Consider the following 16,984-nt stretch of genomic DNA (forward strand, 5'->3'; position numbering starts at 1 on the left):
GATTTGTTTTGACAACATTTAACATCATTTTTGTGAAGATTAAGGAGTTTACGGCCAGGAGCCTATATTAGGCCGTAAACTCCCATCAAATAATCATTTTGATGATTTAAATTCATTCCAAGTGTTCCAATGCATTTTAGATAATCCTTTCTAGCAATCCCCATGTCCATTTAAGCCCTTAGATCATCAAAACCACACCAACATGAGTTTACGGCCGTAAACTCATGTGTGGGTGTGTATTATGGTTGTAAACTCATTTAAATGTTTACTTATGGAGAGTAAACTCAAGTCCTAAGTCCCTTGTGCCTTTACACGTCCTTAAACGCCACCCGGGTCACTCCAAACGCTCATTTTAAGGTGTTTAACCTCATTGGAGTGTAATGTTCCATATGATTAGTGAATGTATCCCTAATTGTATATATATGGACATTATTTCATTTTACATAGGGTCATCACGAGTAATCAAACCCCGAACCAACGTCTAGCATTCAAAACCGACACGTTTCCGAGTCCGGTGAGTTCATACCCCTACCTTTTTCACTGTTTTTCACTGTTTTCAGGGGGGAACACAAGCAAAGTACAAGGGTTTTCTTGTACTCAAAACTTATTTTTCGTGTGTGTGTTTCACTTTTCTTATGCTTTTAATACTGATATACATAACTGATAACCAGTAGATCATATAGTTCACTTAACATTTATTTGTGAAATGGATTTTATAAACGGTTATGTTTTATATATTTCACAAATGGTTTTCACATTTTATCAGTTAAAAGCGTGACATTATAACACATGAACAATATAGTTCGTACACTGTTTTGTCCTCGGTAACATTCCACAAAGACACGCGAATGGAGGATTATCCTGTTATTACTAGTAAATTTGTTATTCCGTATGATTGGAGACACGTCCTCGGCGAACACTCCACAGAGATACGCGAGTGGAGGATTACACGCGTAACCAGAATCTCTGGGATTTAGAGAGCGTGACTTGAGTGTATAGATCTATACGAGGCTGACTACCCCACACCTGGCTGCTAGCTACAGCCGAACCAAAATGGTTCAAGGGTGACGAAAGTCATAAGGATTGTGGACTACTTATTGCACTGGTGGTGTCATTTCCTTATCCCGATGGTTCGAGAGAATCGAATCCATCTTTGAAATTTGTGCCTGTGATGAGTCCGATAAGGTCAAGTTCGCAGCTTGTACCTTCCTTGATAAAGCATTGACTTGGTGGAATGGCCGAGTCAAATCCTTAACTCTTGCCATAGCCAATGCCATGGGCTGGGAGACTATGAAAGAACTCCTCCTCGCCGAATATTGTCCCAGAGGCGAAATGCAGAAGTTAGAGCACGAGCTCTGGAACCTAAAGATGAAAAGTTCCGACATTGCTGCTTACACTTCCCGATTTGACGATCTTGCCCTTCTCTGCCCTGGACTAGTCACTCCTGAAAGCAAAAAGATCGAGAGGTTTATTTGGGGGTTAACCAATCCGACCAAAGGTCATGTTTTAGCTGCTCGCCCAGACACTTATGACAGTGCTAAAACTCTAGCCCAAGCTATAATTCATCACAGTGATGATATTGAGGAAGCCACCACTGCTACCCCTGAGTCGACCAAAAGCAGTGGCGAGAAAAGAAAATTCTGGAAGAAAAAGAAGGGTCAATCTTCCCAAGGCTCCTCCAAAAGACAACAAACAGTAGTAGTTCATGCTGCTACTACTCCCGTAGCTGCTGCTTCTGTTGTGGGATCCACAACACCAACTCCTACCAACCGATATGTTGGTAACCTCCCTCTATGTGAAAAATGCAAGTATCACCACAACCCGGGTCCCTGTCGAGAACTATCCTGTACCAATTGTGGTAAGAAGGGGCACACTTTTCGGTACTGCAAAGCTCCGACTCAATCAACGAATCAGTCTTCTGGAACAGGCGATGGTCAAGCCTGTTATAACTGTGGTGAAGCCGGGCACTTTAAAAGGAACTACCCAAAGAAGAATGTTGCTGGCAACACAGGAAGGGTCCTTGCTATGGGACGAGAAGAAGCAGTTGCCGATCCCAATGTTGTCTCGGGTACGTTTCTTCTCGACAACTCGTATGCTAATATTCTTTTTGATTCGGGCGCTGAAAGAAGTTTTATTAGCCATGCATTCAAACATAACCTAAAACATGATTCCCAACCTCTAACCGAAATATTTACCGTCAAAATGGCAAACGGAGAGAAAGAGAGTGCGAGTGAAGTATTCGTAAATTGCATTCTCACCTTAAACGACCATTCATTTCCTATCGATCTTATGCCCGTATCCATAAAGAGCTTTGATGTTATTATTGGCATGGATTGGTTGAGTCCCAATCATGCAGATATCCTTTGCTTCGAAAAAGCCATCCGTCTTAACCTTCCTTTGGGTCAAACTTTAGTGATCTATGGCGATAAACTCGGTTCCAACCTTCATATCATTTCCTGCATCAAAGCTTAGAAACTCCTTCGAAAGAAGTGTATTGCATTCTTGGCCCATGTAATCAACGAGAAACAAGAAGTTAAAGACCTCGCGAGCATCCCCGAGGTCTTTAATTTTCCTGATGTGTTTCCCGAAGAGCTTCCAGGAATTCCTCCCGAACGTCAGGTCGAGTTCCGTATAGACCTAATTCCTGGGGCTACTCCTGTAGCGAAGTCTCCGTATCGCTTAGCTCCAGCAGAGATGCAGGAGTTATCCAGTCAACTTAATGAGTTGCTTAACAAAGGATTCATTAGACCGAGTTCCTCACCCTGGGGAGCTCCGGTTTTGTTTGTCAAGAAGGATGGATCCTTTCGTATGTGCATTGATTATCGTGAGCTAAACAAGTTGACTGTCAAAAACCGATATCCTCTTCCTCGAATAGATGACCTTTTTGATCAACTCCAGGGAGCCAGTTACTTCTCTAAGATAGACCTTCGGTCAGGGTACCATCAGTTGCGAGTTCATGAAAGTGATGTGCCCAAAACAGCTTTCAGGACTCGATATGGACACTACGAGTTCGTAGTGATGCCCTTCGGTTTAACCAACACACCGGCAGTGTTTATGGATCTGATGAACCGGGTGTGTCGTCCTTATTTGGATAAATTTGTCATAGTATTCATCGATGACATACTCGTCTATTCCCGAAGTGAAGAAGACCACAAACAACACTTGAGGTTAGTGTTGGAGACCCTGCAATCCGAGAAGTTATACGCGATGTTTTCAAAATGTGAGTTTTGGATACGGAAGGTAACTTTCCTTGGGCATGTGATAAGTGAGGAGGGTATTTATGTTGATCCTTCCAAGATTAAAGCAATAGAGAATTGGTCAGCACCGAAGACACCCACAGAAATCCGACAATTCTTGGGTCTCGCTGGCTATTATCGAAGGTTCATCCAAAACTTTTCCCGAATCGCCAAACCTCTAACCACTCTAACACAGAAAGGTGTACCCTTTTGTTGGAGTGATAAACAAGAGACCGCATTTCAGACGTTGAAGAAACCTCTGTGTAGCGCGCCTGTCCTATCCCTACCCGAAGGGACAGAGGACTTTGTTGTCTACTGCGATGCGTCTACTCACGGTTTAGGCTGTGTACTTATGCAGGGAGGAAAAGTGATTGCTTATGCCTCTAGACAGTTGAAAACACACGAGGTCAACTATACCACACACGACTTGGAGTTAGGAGTCGTAGTTTTTGCAGTGAAGATTTGGAGGCATTACCTTTACGGAACCAAGTGCACGATCTTTACTGATCATAAGAGCCTGCAACATATTTTCGACCAAAAAGACCTGAACATGAGACAAAGGCGATGGGTAGAACTACTCAGTGATTATGAGTGTGAAATCCACTACCATCCCGGCAAAGCCAATGTGGTAGCAGACGCCCTTAGTCGAAAGGAGAGTACCAACAACAGAGTGAAGAGTCAGTCGATAACCATCCAATCCAACCTACCCATGCAAATCCGAGAAGCTCAGTTAGAAGCCCTGAAACCTGAGAACATGACAACTGAAGCTTTGAGAGGAATGGAAAAGAAACTTGAGATCAGAAGTGACGGAGTCCATTGTTTTATGGATCGAATCTGGATTCCCAAGTCCGGAAGATTTAGAGAGTTAGTCATGGAGGAAGCACATAGAACCAGATACTCTGTTCACCCGGGCTCTGACAAGATGTACTTAGATCTCAAGAAGCAATATTGGTGGCCAAATATGAAGGCTGAGATAGCTTCATATGTGGGCAAGTGTTTGACTTGCGCCAAGGTAAAAGTTGAACATCAGAAACCTTCGGTTCTGCTCCAGCAACCTGAGATACCTGAATGGAAATGGGAGATGATCACCATAGATTTCATCACCAAACTACCCAAGTGCTTGAATGGGTATGATACCATTTGGGTGATTGTCGATCGTTTGACAAAATCAGCTCACTTCGTGCCAATTAAAGAATCATACAAGATGGAAAGACTCGCACGGATATATATTCAAGAGGTAGTCCGACTACACGGCGTACCTACATCCATTATCTCTGATCGAGATAGCAGGTTTACTTCCCGCTTTTGGCAGTCTCTTCAGAAAGCCCTTGGAACCCAACTAGACATGAGCACGGCATACCATCCTCAGACTGACGGTCAAAGCGAGAGAACAATCCAAACTCTGGAGGACATGCTAAGGGCATGTGTCATTGACTTTGGAAAGTCATGGGACGCACATCTACCATTGATCGAATTCTCATACAACAACAGTTACCACACCAGCATTAGGGCTGCCCCATTCGAAGCTCTATACGGTCGCAAGTGCAGAACCCCTCTGTGTTGGGCCGAGGTAGGAGATACACAGTTAGCCAAGAGTCGAGTCCCCGACAGTGCACTTACCGGTCCTGAAATCATCCGTGAAACCACTGAGAAAATTATCCAAATCCGTGAACGACTAAAGGCCTCATGTGATCGTCAGAAGAGTTACGCTGATAATCGTCGGAAACCACTAGAATTCCAGGTTGGGGACCGTGTTCTGTTGAAGGTCTCGCCCTGGAAAGGCACTGTACGCTTTGGTAAACGTGGAAAACTTAATCCAAGATACATTGGACCATTTGAAATCATCGCCAGAGTTGGTCCGGTAGCCTATAAACTTCAGTTACCTCACGAACTTAGTAACATTCACCCAGTATTTCATGTTTCAAACCTCAAGAAGTGCCTATCCGATGAAACCCTAGTGATTCCGTTAGACGAGATTGAGGTCGATGAAAACCTCAACTTTGTGGAGGAACCAATCGAAATCATGGATCGAGAAGTCAAGCGTACGAAACAGAGTCTCATTCCGTTGGTGAAGGTTCGTTGGAATGCCAAGCGGGGACCGGAGTTCACTTGGGAGCGAGAAGACTCGATTAAACAAAAATATCCACAACTCTTTCTAGGTCAATGAATTGTATGTTATCTTATTTCTTGTCTTGAATTTCGGGACGAAATTCCCTCTAACGGGGGGATAATGTAACAACCCGAAATTTCATATCACTTCTTGTATCACAACTTGTAATCCGATCCTATCAACCAAACGTTATTTCGAATTTCACCATTTTATTAAATTCATTAGTTTTTATTGACCTAAAATGACTTAATGGGTGTCTTAATACATTAGAAATCATTTTAAGCACCTAACTTTGGTGATCGGAATATTTCTAGAAATTACCATATCGGGATACGGTAACTCAATCGGGTACGACCAAAAACCTCATTTAGCGTCGGTATCGGGTAGAATTCTATCGTGTCCAATTCCCGAACATTATATAAACATGTTTAAGACTCCATTTGAAGCCTTTGGCCAAATTTTCACTAAACTCTTACAACCTCTCTCCTCCAAGCTAGAATTAAGGTCAAAATCACAAGTTTAAGGCTTCAAATCTTTAAGGTAACCTCTCTAACATGTTATTCATCATCTTTAGCGTTCAAATTGATGAATTAATTGAGTTTTGGGGTCAAGAACATGAGTTTACGGCCAAGGAGCAAGCTTGGGCCGTAAACTCCATTTTATGGGGTTTTAAGCTCTTAAACTCCTTCCAAAACTCAATTGGACTCTAGATATGGATAAGGGACTTTAAGATATGGACTCTAATCAATTAAAACTTGAACTTTGTGAAGTTTGAAGGAGTTTACGGCCAAGGAGCATTCTTGGGCCGTAAACTCATTAAACTAGGGTTTTCATGCCTTTAAACCCTTCCAAATCACTTCTAACGCTTAGATATGAATTATAGGACCTTGGATATAGTATTTGGACACTTGAATCATAACATTTGAAGGAATTATGTGAGTTTACGGCCAAGGGGAGTGCTTGGGCCGTAAACTCCCTAAAACAAGGCATAAAATCAATTCTAAAGTGTTAGAAAGCCATCCAACACCACCAAAAGCCTTGGAATAATTCAAGGGACCAACCAAAAATAGTTTAAGGGACTTAAACACAACCTTTGTGGGTTTTCTAAGAGTTTACGGCCAAGGCTTGTTCTTGGGCCGTAAACTCCAAAATTTTTGGTGTTAGAATGCAAACTAATCACCCCTAAAGCCTTTAGATGAATTTTAGAAGCCCTTCTATGCAAGTTTTAGACCTTGAAACACATTATATCATCCTATATAAGAGTTTACGGCCATGAAGAGGGTCTCATGGGCCGTAAACTCCATAGCAACCCTCAAATGTCCCATAAAACTCATGATAGGTCTTGGAATAATCCTATTAATCACATGTGATTTGTTTTGACAACATTTAACACCATTTTTGTGAAGATTAAGGAGTTTACGGCCAGGAGCCTATATTAGGCCGTAAACTCCCATAAAATAATCATTTTGATGATTTAAATTCATTCCAAGTGTTCCAATGCATTTTAGATAATCCATTCTAGCAATCCCCATGTCCATTTAAGCCCTTAGATCATCAAAACCACACCAACATGAGTTTACGGCCGTAAACTCATGTGTGGGTGTGTATTATGGTTGTAAACTCATTTAAATGTTTACTTATGGAGAGTAAACTCAAGTCCCAAGTCCCTTGTGCCTTTACACGTCCTTAAACGCCACCCGGGTCACTCCAAACGCTCATTTTAAGGTGTTTAACCTCATTGGAGTGTAATGTTCCATATGATTAGTGAATGTATCCCTAATTGTATATATACGGACATTATTTCATCTTACATAGGGTCATCGCGAGTAATCAAACCCCGAACCAACGTCTAGCATTCAAAACCGACACGTTTCCGAGTCCGGTGAGTTCATACCCCTACCTTTTTCACTGTTTTTCGCTGTTTTTAGGGGGAACACAAGCAAAGTACAAGGGTTTTCTTGTACTCAAAACTTATTTTTCGTGTGTGTGTTTCACTTTTCTTATGCTTTTAATACTGATATACATAACTGATAACCAGTAGATCATATAGTTCACTTAACATTTATTTGTGAAATGGATTTTATAAACGGTTATGTTTTATATATTTCACAAATGGTTTTCACATTTTATCAGTTAAAAGCGTGACATTATAACACATGAACAATATAGTTCGTACACTGTTTTGTCCTCGGTAACATTCCACAGAGATACGCGAATGGAGGATTATCCTGTTATTACTAGTAAATTTGTTATTCCGTATGATTGGAGACACGTCCTCGGCGAACACTCCACAGAGATACGCGAGTGGAGGACTACACCCGTAACCAGAATCTCTGGGATTTAGAGAGCGTGACTTGAGTGTATAGATCTATACGGGGCTGACTATCCCACACCTGGCTGCTAGCTACAGCCGAACCAAAATGGTTCAAGGGTGACGAAAGTCATAAGGATTGTGGACTACTTATTGCCACAGGGCTGTGGACTACTTATTGCCACAGGTTCAGTCTTTAGTATGGTTATGGAACTCGCAACTAGGATAACAGAGATTTACTAATAGTAATAAAGAATCACATACTACATTTTACAGATAACCAAGATTCAGATTACATCTTTTACATCTTTTACATATGATAACCAACCTTCAGGAAGGTATGGGACCTTCCTGGGAAATCTTGTACACAAACAGGTCTAACAGAATACATCTTTTACATTAAAAGCAAACATACAGGAAAGCATGGGGCATTCCTGGGTAACCTACACATAAACAGACAAGAGTAATCAACTGAATAACATTACATCTTTTACAATAACTACACTTCAGGAAAGTATGGGACTTTCCTGGGAATTTACTGATACATTAAAGACATAAGACAATGTACAGAATAACTAAATCATACATTACTCTTATAAAACAATAACCAACTTTTAAGAAAATATGGGATTTTCTTGGTGTGTTACATTTTCAGATACAGAAAGGAAACATAAACATTTTCACAAAACAAAACTGCTTATGAACTCACCAGCGTTATGCTGATTTTCAAATTGCTTGTGTTCTCAGGTCAACGATAGTACAGGTACCTGAAGACTTACTTGATTAAGGATCGTGTGCGTGCAAGGCTCTTTCATTTTGGTTATATCTATATTATGTATCACAACTGTATAGACTATGTCTTTTGAAACAAATTGTAAAACTTTTAATATGTAATGTAATGTTTGTTTCACTTTACTTACTATGTACATTGGATTTGATACTCAACGTGGAGTCAACCCCGGAAATGTTTCCGCCTTCGGTTTTCGGGGTGTGACACCAGCAGTAATGCTCTGATTAGCAACTCCAAGTTTGTACTCAGCTGAACCTCTAACTTGTTCTTTAACTAATTTAACCTTACATCAAAACATTTTTAATGAGTTGAAATGTACTTTTAAAGAAGACATGTTAACCTAAAAGATTCCCAAGTAGTGATGTGAATGTGAGGTGAACATTTCATTTCTAACCGAAGAACAAATACCTCCTTCTTCTGACCAATTCTGTGAGATCTAGCTTGTGCTTGCAAATCAACCTAACCACACACATGCACATAAAACCATTAAGAATAAGTGAAAAATCAAATTACTACCAAAATATAATTCTTTTTTTTTTAAGTGTATATGTATTTAATTATTGCCTGTGGGTTCCAGTCCGTGTAAAAAATGATAATTGTATCAGCAGCTTGAAGATTGACTCCAACGACTCCAACAGTATACTATGAAATAAAAAAGGTTGTATAGAAAAATAAATGAAATTAAAAAAATAGAATAGAACCAAAATGTTGATTACCTGAGATGGAATATGAAAAATGGAGATCCATGTTTGTTAAACTGGTCAATTAAGGAGCCACGATCACCACCACTTGTATGCCCATCTAGGGCAAAGGTACATGTATTGTTTATAATATAAATAATCCTCCATCACACCAAGCAGCCTAGTCAATAAAAGCATCTAAACAAAAAATGATAACTGATATTACAAGTTAACTGACATATTACAAGTTTTTCAATTCTATAAACAAAAAGATAATTACAAAGGGAAAATTAAGGTAAATTACTCGACTCGAAAAAATTCAGTGGGAATATAATATTATACCCAATGATCTGTAGCTTTTAGCTTGGGTAGTAGTCGATCTAACATCTCAAACTTGCCTCCACTCCTTTGACTTGTAACACTGTCTTTCTGATTGGGTCCAAATGATGAGATGTCATTGCAGCATCCACCAGCTCCAAAATACTGGACAAAGGATTCGACTCTTATAAATAATAGTTTTGACTCTTGACTTGAGTACAATTTGTTAAATATTACCTCTGGTAACCAGTTTGGAGCCCAAGCTTTAGTATCATGCCAGAGACAACAAGCCTAGCAAGGGGATCAAGAAACCTCACCCCAAGAATAGATCCACCTGAATCATGAATGAACGAATGCATACCCATTTTAATATGTCAAATCAAGTGCTTAATGTTTCTTACTAACCCTACAAGAGCAACAAGTGATGAATAACCATCTGCACGATGATGCCATGAATTTGCTTTCATCAATCCATTGTCAGGCCTTTCTCCTGCCCTCTTTGTTATCCAGTATAACCTGCATTGCATCCATAAACCCATACAAAACTGAAAACATCTCTCAAGGGATCTCATCTATGGGTCTTTAGAATTAGAGTACAAGTACAAACCCTTCTTTAACAGCAATTACAAGCTAGCACAGGATGATTCATGTCAATCCCATGATCATGCCCATGCCCATGCCCATGCCCCCCACCTACATGATGATCAGAAGCTGCTAACAGTACCCACCACAAAGATTTGCAGTAGAGTTGCACATTCCTCTTCAGTTACAATTTGCAATTCCAAACACTCCTGCATATCGGAATCAATGGCATCACAGTCGGCTTTAGCATCTCTCAAGGCAACAGAAAGAAGCTCCTTGTTCCTCTCAGCTGATGCAAGACTATCACTGACCCTTTCTGCAGTCTCAAAATCCTCAGACTCCACAGCTTCCTCCAGCTCCTTCTCCATTTCACCAACATGTATAGAAGCTGTTATAGAAGCTGTAATATCCAAGTAGAGTATTAAACAGAACATAAATTAAACTACACCAACATGTATAGATAAGTTTACTCACTTGAACATACCTTGGTGAAGTAACCAGCCAACAAAGCACTATGGGAACGAGTTGGCTCCAGGAATAAGAAAAGTAGATCGATTAGCTGAACGTTTTGGGTCTGAAGAAGGAAATCATGTGAGAGAGTGTCATAAAGAATATATTTATGTAAAGATAGGGAAGAGTGCTCAGATCGCCAATTACTCATTCTCTTCCATCTGATCCCTAAATCTTTTAATCTCTTGTGAAACTATCTCATGCAAAGGAACAAAATGAATAATAGCTCTGTTATTTAGAACTCTTCAGCTATCTTTAACTTTCTACAATGCAAGAACAAAAGTGTAATAATTATAAAAAAGTTAACAACAAACACTGAGAGGGAGTTCATCATTGTCCCTTTCAATGATTTAGTCCTTAAAAATAACATTGTTTATGACTTTTTGTTTAGTCTTATCATACAGGAACATATGTAATTTTTAAGAATGTATTGATCTTTACAAAATCAGTGGATCCAAAACAGGCTTCAAATGACCATGAACTGCAAACCCGCAAATTGTGAAAATAAAGTGCAATCTGAACTAAATCTTATTGTCATATAAGTCAGATATGAAAAAAAAGTATTGCATCTGCACATAATGAGATGTCAATAAGAGAAGCATTTAGAGGAAAATGTGCCTAAAGCTACACAAACCTGTCCTGATTTCCCTAAACAACATGGTTGACGTATGTATCACTACTTGAACTCCAGCACATGAAAACCAATTGAGTCGATCAGCCGTTACAATTTCTTGTCAATGTCTGGACAACAAAAAACACATTTTAGATGGAATTTACGACCAAAGTGGCAAGCATGCATCAAATACCAAAGTTTTAAAATTCACACACATCTTTACATGTTTAACCGTTTTAAGCTTGAAAGTGACATAAAATCTATAATTCTGGGATAAAAATAAGCATTTAAATATATTCAGTGGTATTAATTTTATTCAGTGAATAAAGATACAAAATAATCATATTAAAATCATCAAGTATTAATATTTTATCATAATCCATGAACATAAAGAAGGTATCACTTTAGGGAAAAAAAATTACAAATCTAAAATAAAATATGAGAATCTTGGAGACAAACACTAACCATCACTTCTTTATAACGATGGCATTTGCAAATACATTTTTTCCAAAAAAAAAAGGAAGTAAATACCTTTGTGGAGCATTCTTCCAGGGACGTAGGTAATAATAGCAAGGGTCGTCACCAAAAAGATAAATACATGCCTTTAGTCAATCCAATTGATCAAATATATTCATCTTTTTTCTCCAATTAAAGAAGCGTTTCAGCATGACATGTACTGTAAGTAATCTATCACCAAACGTTTTTAGTCAAATGTCACTGTTGTTTGTCAAATTTTACTATTCAGATAACAATAACTTTTAATTTTTCATAATTAATATAATTAAGAACATAAGGGGATAAAACAAAGGAAAAAAAAAAAAAAAAGAAGACGAATAACATGAAGGATTACCAGGTGAATTCAATGTAATCTGATCACGGCCTACCTAGTCTTTATTCACTTATTTGTTGGTTCCGACAAGCATATTCTCTAGAATTGGGGATAATTTTGAGCATAAATAAATGTAAAGAACTTACGGTTCTTATAAGAGTTATGATTTCCCTTCTTTACCAAGTTCTCTATAATTTTGGGCATAAAAACGTTTTCCCTAGTACAAACAGCAGTGCAGAGAAGATGACCAGTCCCTCTAAATCCTTTCACTACTGTATATGTACTTGAAAACACATAATATACGATATACATAGGTATACACCTGGATATAAGTGTAATAGGTATAATAGCTAAAGACATGAGTAAACAAGAATCACGTAAAACCTAATTGAAGAAAAACATAATTCAAAGTCAAACTCACCTAACCTAGTAACAAGTGTGTAGCAAGGGGCTTCCACCATGAAACAATCACTTAGATTTCGCACCTGAAATTATCGTTTTGTAGCGACGGTTAAATGAGAAGGAGGTGGGCTTAGAAGTGTATCTAAAGGGCTGAAGCACGCATCACTCCCATCTTCGTTAAAGGTCTGTTTTTGGTAGCTTCGATTGACGGTTGATGAGTCGTACTTGTCGATCAGTGCTACAATCGACATTCACAGAGGGGTGGTGACGAGGGAGAAGAAGGTGGGGGTTTAAAAAATTTGGGGATTGCATTTTCCCTCTAGGAGACGCGCGTTTCTTAAAAAATATATATATATAAAACGACATTCACAGACGACGCACATTTTAGATAAAGTGTCCTCCGTGTTTTTATTTTTTTTACATGAGACACTTGTTTAAGGGCACGCAATAATGCGTGACCTAAATCCTTAAATTTTTTGAAGAGATGATACTTTTTTAATGTCACTCTCTTTTGCGTAACGTAAATCAATGAGTGTCGTGGTTCGCGTATCATAAAAGGGTCTTTTTCTTGTAGTGTATCCTCTTTACCACGAGGTGTCCTTCTACTTGATGTCTTATGAAGTGTTAATTGATGTCGATATGCCTAGATCTACCATGATCTCTCGGTTCCTTGGTTAAGGCAAACGCCCCTTCATTATCATGAAAAATCTCCACAAGCTCCTTTATGGTTGGTATGACACCAAGGTCTACGATGATGTTTTTCAACCATATCGCCTCCTTCGATGCTTCTCTCGCTAGTATGTACTCTGATTCACACGTTGAATCAACTACCATCTCCCTGCTTGGAATTTTTCCATGATACTGCTCCTCCATTCAGGGTAAACACCCAGCCTGACTGAGAGCGGAAATTATATCTATCGGTTTGAAAGTTGGCATCACTATACCCTGTTACTCTCAAGTCATCACTCCCACCGAGGATAACGATCCAGTCTTTAGTTCTCCGCAGGTACTTAAGAATGTTCTTAACCGTAGTCCAATGAGCTTTACCAAGATTTCCTTGATATTTGTTGACCATGCTTAAAGCAAAGGCCACATCAGCGTGAGTACAAGTCATAGCATACATGATCGAGCCAATTACGGAAGCATATGGTATTCGACTCATCTCTACTATCTCAGCCTCTATACTCGAACTCTGAGTATTGCTCAGTTTGGCATGGCCTTGGATACGTAAGTCACCTTTCTTGGAGTTCTCCATGCTAAAAATGCTTCAACAGCCTGTCCAGGTAGGTACTGTAACTAAGTCGTATTAGACTATTTTACTCTAGTTTCTCAATATCCTTATCCCTAGGATGTAACCAGCTTCCCCAAGGTCCTTCATAGCGAAACACTTCCCAAACCAAGACTTAACCTCCTATAATGTTGGGAAGTCGTTTCCTATGAGCAGTATGCCATCTACATACAATACCAGAAAGCTTGGTATACTCCTACTAGCTTTGACATATACACATGACTCATCCTTGCTTCTCGAAAATCCAAACTCTTTGACTTTCTCATCGAAACAAAGATTTCATCTGCGAGATACTTGTTTCAATCCATAGATGGATTTTTCAAGTTTACACACTCTATTAGGATACTTTGCATTGAAAAAACCCTCTAGATGATGCATGTAAACATCTTCAGCCAACTTTCTACTAAGGAAAGCGGTTTTGACATCCATTTGCATTATTTCATAGCCATGAAATGCAGCTATGGCTAGCCTAACCCTTATAGATTTAATCTTCGCTACTGGTGAGCAGGTCTGATAATATTCAACTCCATGAGTTTGAGTAAAGACCTTCGCAACCAGTCGCCCCTTATATGTGTGTACTTTCCCATCCATGTCGGTCTTCTTCTTGAAGATACATTTGCACCCGAATGTCTTACGACCCGATACATTGTCAATGAAGTTCCAAACTTGATTGTCATACATGGACTGAATCTCGTTGTCCATAGCCTCTTTCCATTTTGTAGACTTGGGGCCTACCATGGCTTCCTTGTGGTTGTTAGGTTCATCCAGTTTTACTAGTGTGCCATCACTGATAAATGTATCACCTTTAGCTGTTATATGAAAACCATATAACATAGGTTGAACACTAACTCTATTGGAATACCTCAGAGGTACGGACTCGTCAATTGGTTTAACCGGAGTTTTCTCCTCATGTTGAGTGCTGGTGTTTGAGGTTCCTTCACCGCTTAAATCTTGAAGCTCTTCAAGGTCAATTTGCCTCCCACTGTCCCTTGGCATATGAGTTCTCTCTAACGAAATACGACGAAGACAACATTGTCACTCGGTCTATAGAAGACATATGTAAAGGACTTTTGTGGGTAGCCGATGAAAATACATCGCTCACTCCGAGGTTTAAGCTTTTCATGAGTTTCTTTTCTCACAAAATCCTCGCAACCCCAAACTATGATGTGGTATAATGAGGGAACATTTCATGTCCACATCTCGTGAGGTGTTTTGGAAACCTTTTTGGTAGGGACTAGATTAAGGATATGGGCGGCAGTCTCTAAGGCATACCCCCATAATGAGATAGGTAACAAAGCTCGACTCATCATGGAAGGAACCATGTATAGCAAGGTTTGATTGCACCTTTTAGCCACACCATTAATCTGTGGTGTCCTAGGTGGCGTTAATTGTGAAACAATTCCACATTCCTTAAGATAGGCTAGAAACTCGATATTAAGATTCTCTCCTCCACGATCGGATCGTAGCATCTTTATCTTCTTATCCAATTGATTCTCCACTTCCTGCTTAAACTATTTGAAATTTTCAAATGTTTCTGACTTATGCTTGATTAAGTAGATATAGCCATATCTACTGTAATCATCAGTGAAAGTCACATAGAAATGGTTAGCATCCCTTGTGGTGGTTCTGGATGGTCCACACACATCAGTGTGTATGAGATCCAACAGACCTTCACCCTTTCACAAGTACCAGTGAAGGGTGACTTGATCATCATTCCAAGTAACCAAGATTCACAAGTGTCATCCGACTTCAAGTCGAATGACTCCAAGACTCCATCCTTTTGAAGTTAGGCTATGTGCTTCTTGTTGACATGTCCAAGACGAGAATGCCACAAGCACGCCTTCTCCAAAACATTGGACGAATCAATATTCAACACATTATTTCCTAGGTTATCTAGAAAAATCACCATTTCATATATACCATTGCAAGGTAATGCTTCAGAATAAAACACACAATTATAATAAGCATTAATACCACCAATTTCATTATTAAAAAAAGGGTAAAACCTATTTTACACAAACTGTGAAAGGAAATAATATTTCTTGCCATATCGGTCGGGTCACGACAATTATTCAAATCTAAACTTAAACCATTACTAAGAAATAAAGAACAAACTCCAATCTTGGTTACAAACGATACTTTCCTATTTCCCATGATTAAGTTTATCTTAGCATGCTCCACATCCCTACTTTCTTTTAGTCCCTACACATCAGAAGAAAAGTGAAATCCACAACATGTATCAAGGACCCTAGAATTAGCATGTGATGAGTTATTATATTGAATAGTTAAATACATGCGAAGAAGGGCTTGATCTTGGCATTCTTTATGTCCTACAAGTACTTGGGGCAACTTGATTTCCAGTGCCCTTTTTCATGACAGTGGAAGCACTCTGCATCCTTTGGATTGGTCGAGGGATTAGTAGAACCAGATTTGGTCCCACTTGAAGTGGATCTATCAAGAGACTTTCTTTTGCAGCTCTTCTGGGGAGCCTTCCTCTTCTTTCCCTTCCCATGTCTGATTGCAAGAACAGGGGCAGAAGCAGTAGTAGTAGCAGTAGACACAACCAACTTGCCTTTCCAGTTGCTTTCTCCTGTTCTTGAAAGGCTTTGAAGCTTGCTAAGAGTGACATCCTCCTTGTTCATATGATAGGTCATACGAAACCGATTGTAACAAGAAGGTAAAGAGTGTAGAATTATGTTTATGGCCAACTCTTCATCAAAATTGACATTCACTTTTAGCAAGTGGTACACATATCGCTGCATCATTTGCATGTGTGCCATGATGGATTCTCCATCCTTCATTTTGGTTGTGATCATGGAGGCAATGATCTTATACCACTCCTTCCGAGCACTTTGATGGTATCTTTCCATCAAATCTTGATACATTTCAAAAGGATAGTAGTCCTCATAGGACTTTTATAGCTCAGCTGTCATGGTAGAAATCATTAGACACAACACCTTTGTCACATTCCTCTCATGAGTAGTCTGATCAACGATTTGTTCGGGAGTAGCAGTGGTGACATCAATCTCCTTAAGCTCTTTATCTAGGACATATTCTTTATCCTCATAGTGAATAGCCATTCAGATGTTTCGAATCAATTCATTGAAGTTCAAGCCATCAAAAATGACCCTCCCACATAGGTTCATGACGGAGAAGGAGCTTGAAGGGATTGGGTTGGAAGCATTGTTTGGGATATACATCTGAAAAAGAAGAAGCACAAAGTTTAGATTAGATGATAATCCTTAACATTACATCCAAATGAAATATAAGGCTAGTACCCAACACAATATTCTACAATTGCGAAAAGGGATTCCG

The sequence above is a fragment of the Lactuca sativa genome, chromosome 4, assembly GCF_002870075.4.
Source record: "Lactuca sativa cultivar Salinas chromosome 4, Lsat_Salinas_v11, whole genome shotgun sequence".
Lineage (NCBI taxonomy): Eukaryota > Viridiplantae > Streptophyta > Magnoliopsida > Asterales > Asteraceae > Lactuca > Lactuca sativa.